General features: G+C 48.3%; 1 long non-coding RNA gene across 1 annotated transcript in view; it reads right to left on the bottom strand.

Annotated features, from left to right (window-relative positions):
- LOC114581932 (uncharacterized) overlaps positions 1 to 5,050 on the bottom strand; it is a 44,498-nt gene that overhangs the window by 6,880 nt on the left and 32,568 nt on the right. The window lies entirely within an intron of this gene.

Below are 5,050 nucleotides of genomic sequence, written 5' to 3'. Positions count from 1 at the left end.
TGTTTATTGGACATTCATCCTCATTTGTTTGCATGAAGTTGGAGGGGGCAGCAATATGACTCTGACGGTTGGTTGAGCATTAGTTGGGCTTCCCCTATTCAGTAGCTTTATCTTGTTCAGAGGCTAGCATCCCAATAATCTCACTAGGGTGGAACCCCAGAGAGCCCATCAAAGCTGGCAACTCATCATTTATATTTGAGGAGCTCAGTCCATAAGAATAGAATAGGATCAAGTCTGTGCCTATGTACATAGATTTCCTTTTTGTTGTCATGAGTTATTATTTCTTACAAGGGCCGCTATCCCAGCAGACAATGCCAAACTTTCACAAGACTGACGGGCAACGGATGGTGCATTCAGGGGTTTGACTGAACGAATTGACTTGTCCTCTATTGGCATGTTTTGTGATCCACATTGCCATCAACCCCTGTTGCTTTGACGCAGCGTTGTCAGAGAGGGAAATGTGCCGTTCCCAGACTGATGAGCTCTGACATTCAAAACAGGTTGTGGGGCTGAACCCTCGCTCAAATAAAGCCGAGGAGGAGAGAAGACAGGGAGTTCTTCACAACAATCTCAGAATCACCCCCCCCCCCTTTTCCACTCCTCCTGCAAGCCTAGACTTCTGGGTGGGAGAGAGGTGGAGTTGTGAGCACTGGCATCTGCTGAACAGAGAGATACAGCATTCTGCATTGGCATGGCAACCGGGGCAGGGAGGGGGAGAAGGGAGGCAGCAGCTTCCCGGCTGTGTCTGGAGCTCACAATCAGCAGCAGCATATGCCAAAAGAACAGGGGCAATCCACACTGTGTGTGCAACCCTGGATAGTTCTAAGTTATGCCGAGGGGACACCGGTGCTATGCAATGCGGCAGCAAGGCTGTGCACAACTTCAGTGCACGGTGACGCAAACACAACAGGCAGATAGTCACGCACAACGACAATGCAGTTTGCATGTGCACACTGCACAGGGATATGCAACAGGCACCATGAACAGTGAGCATAAGGCATGCATAGCCCCCAAGGCCCACGGATTTATGTAGAGCAACACAGCCTGATAGATGATGGTGATACATAGCTGACAATAAAACACACAAAAATGCCACACACCACTATTCCTAAGTAATTAACAATTCGCAGTGCTACTGCAACAAACAGCACAAAATGTATAGTACACACCTGCTTTGCGATACACTAACGCAGTGTTGTGTAATAGCTCACACACTGCAGCACAACAGAGAAGGGAGATGCAGTCACCCGTGGCAATGACATTTATCACAGGTATACAACCACATACTCTGTACAAATGTAATACATATTGCACGGCACAATGTAAGGATGCATTATGTGCAACAGTACACATCAAAACACCACAGAACAACACACATAACCAACTATAATCAGGGCACTGTGATGATGACTTGTATTGGTCACTCAGATTAATCACCCAGTTCCTGGCTTTTGTCTCTTTGTCACAATCTAGCATGACCAAAGCAGGGAAGGCAGGGTGGTCGTGTGCTGAGAGAAGCTCCAGCCACAGATTCTGCTGCTAGGTAGATTCCACCTGACTCCCTCCACCATCATGGTGGACGTGAGAACAATGCACATTGATATGGTAGGGTAACCGATGCCCCAGATGGTATTGGACTGCATCTTCCATCAGCCCCAGCCAGCGATGCAAGTCCCAAACAATGCAAGGTATGGCAGATAAGTATACAATCTACCCTTGATTCCTTCACAAGTTCATCCCTCCCCTATTTAGAGCCCTCTGTCTTCCTTTTGCTTGTGAAAAGCTCAGTCTAGCACGGTGGGTGGGTGGACCACTGTCACCTGTGGGACCCCTGGGCTCACACAGAGGAGGGGAGCTGGTGAAGCCAAGCCTGGAAAGGACAAGCTCACATTCAAGGGCTGAGGCACTCTGCTGAATCACTGCATATTCCAGCCTCTGTAAAATGTTTTGAGTGTAGTTTACATGGTAGCACAGAAAGATGGACACAGGTGAATGTGCTTATGCATATGTAACAGCTCATCCGCTCCTGTCCACTTGATCTCGTCCCCTGTCCTGAAGCCTTCAGATGACAAATCCAGGGAGACTGTATGCACACGGGGAGGAATGAAATGAGGACTGCAAGGGCAGGTTCCATTGCAAAACCTGCATATCCAATAGACTACCAAACCCTGCTCTGGATACTACGTGACTACATAGAAGGGGAGTGAATCGCATGCTCCTCCTTGACCCCTACATGTCTGAAAGAGCCCTCTCATGTTCAACTGTATGCAAAGATGGATCTCTTCATGCCATCAGGATCCCTGAATTGTCAGGGCTCCTGTTCGCAGATTGAGAACCCTCCAGATTCCCTGCTCTATCAGGTATTATCAGACAACTTGTGGAAGTCAGGAACCCGTGATCCATACAACATCCATACAGGGCTTCACAGTAGACCTCACAAGTGTGTACAAACCATAGGCATACGGGGTTTCTGTGCATGACCAGGAACTATTCTGCAGTGCAGCAATACTGCTTGCTTCTTTATTTCTGGGTGCAATTCAAAATATGATTATTATTTGTTAAGCCACAGACTCCATTGGGAGTCTTCCCATCCACCAAGACCCACCAAATATTTGGAGAAGGCCCTCCACCAAGAAACCTGCCCACTTTGCAAGATCTCATAGCAGGACCTTCCTAAAAGTGGCTCCTCCATAATTATGCAACACTTTCTTCAACAAGCCCCACCTACTTTAGATGCCTTTAGAAAAGGCTTGGGGAGCCCTTTTAACTCCAAGGGCCACATTCCCTTCTGGGCAACCTTTGGTGCTGGGGGGGACGGACGGTCACATGCCAGGTAAGGAAGAGCCATTATCAGAGTTCAATGATAGATTAGGTAAGGTAAAGGTACCCCTGCCCATATGGGCCAGTCTTGACAGACTCTGGGGTTGTGCGCCCATCTCACTCAAGAGGCCGAGGGCCAGCGCTGTCCGGAGACACTTTCCGGGTCACGTGGCCAGCATGACAAAGCTGCATCTGGCGAGCCAGAGCCGCACACAGAAACGTCGTTTACCTTCCCGCTATAAAGCGGTCCCTATTTATCTACCTGCACCCGGGGGTGCTTTCGAACTGCTAGGTTGGCAGGCGCTGGGACCGAGCAGCGGGAGCACACCCCGCCGCAGCGATTTGAACCGCCGACCTTTTGATCGGCAAGCCCTAGGCGCTGAGGCTTTTACCCACAGCGCCACCCGCGTCCCCAATGATAGATTACACCCAGGCAAAAACACCACACTGGGTGACCTTGGCAAGTCACTGCCTCTCAGTCTAACCTACCCCGCAGGGTTGTTGTTCAATGAGGAGGGGAAAACTGAATGTGCCACCTTGGGCTCATGTTGTGATGCAGGTAGACTAGACATTTGTGGAATCAGTCAATAAGCAAGATAGACACATACCTTGCATAATGAAAAACCCAGAAACATAAATCACAGCAGGAACTGCTGATTGTTTGTGACTCTACATTTGCAGAGTAAATAGCTACTGTGTAGAGCAAGGGTGCTTAACCTGTGCTCCTCACCCCAGATACTCCCATCAGCTCAAGCCATCATAGCCAATAATCACTGGATTATTGGAACTGCAGCTCAGCAACATCTGGTGAACCACAGGTTAGCCACCCACTTCTGGGTGGCTAAATAAATGGAGTTCTGAGGCAGGGAATACACATGGAGGTTGTGAAGGCATTAGGGCAATATGCACGGGGGACAGTGGAGGCTGGTTCATGAGGGCAACGGAGACATTGCCTCACCAACCTTAGTCTGTTCTCAGGCCTTAGTCTGTTCAGAGGCTGGCAGGTTCCTCCCCCTTTTCTCTCAGAATTGCCCCTGTAGATCTCAGCAGGGAAGAGGATGGATGCAAAACTAGAGTTAGTTGGCTCTGCTAGTCATTGGATTTAGTGCTACCTACTGTTTGGGCTCTCAGTCCCAAAAGGCAGCTGCTACCACTGTATGGGAAGGACTCAATTTCTCTCAAAGGACCAATTAAGATGCCTGCACATTTAATCACTCACACAACAAGTGGACGCTTTGGGTTTGGAATGCCTGATGTTAGAGTCACAGGTCCAAATCCTCACTCAGTCATGGAACTCCCTCCATGGCCTTGGTCAAACAATTCCCTCTTATTCTAACCTGCCTTCCAGGACTGTGATGAAGGAAAGAAAATCTACAGGTTCTGGCCTTTGAACCAGATTATATAGATGCTGGATAATATAGGGCTGTCACAAACGTTATAGGATCAGGCCATCTGGTCCAGCATCCTGTTCTCACAGAGGCCAGTGAGATGTCTATGGGAAGCCCCCAAGCAGACCTGAACGCAAACCCAGATGTGATATTGAGGCCAGTCCAGGAGGAGCACCAGCGGGAGTTCAACGAAACACCCAAATACATCCATACTACAGCATAAAGCTATATGACAGTGATGCAGTACTGAAAAATGATGGAAAGCCACAGGAAATGGACATAATCTAAAGTGCAACCAACATGCAGTGGCACACAACCAGCGCATCATGCATTAGCCAGATGAAAGTGATACACAACATACAACAATGATGTACCCATTCTGGATGTTGCATCCCAGCCAGTACAATCCAATATGACCAGTTGTAATGTAATGGCAGCCAATGGAGACTTGTCTAAGAAAACTCAGAAAGACATATCCTCCCCCCACAATATTTATTTGTATACCCCCGCGACACACAATGCAATGTTACAAATGCAACACTTTAGGGTATATAACCATGGGAGAACATACATAAGAACATGTAAGCAAGAAGATCATGTCTTGTCACGTTATAGCTCCGAATATACTGTGTAGGGAGGGGTTGCAGCACAGAAAAGAAGGATGCATATGCACAACAACAACGCTCACAACAACACTTGTGTGACACTACCCCAAGTCCCACTGTTTGCTCATCACACACACACACAAACACTGCAGCTCACAACAATGCTCAAGTGATCCATCCACACAACACACAGTAAGCAATCCATTCTGGTATGCGTGGTGGCCCAATGCAGAAACA

This window comes from Podarcis muralis, chromosome 13, assembly GCF_964188315.1.
Source record: "Podarcis muralis chromosome 13, rPodMur119.hap1.1, whole genome shotgun sequence".
NCBI lineage: Eukaryota > Metazoa > Chordata > Lepidosauria > Squamata > Lacertidae > Podarcis > Podarcis muralis.
The sequence above is the reverse complement of the archived record's forward strand: the minus strand, read 5'-3'. Positions and strand labels throughout refer to the sequence as shown.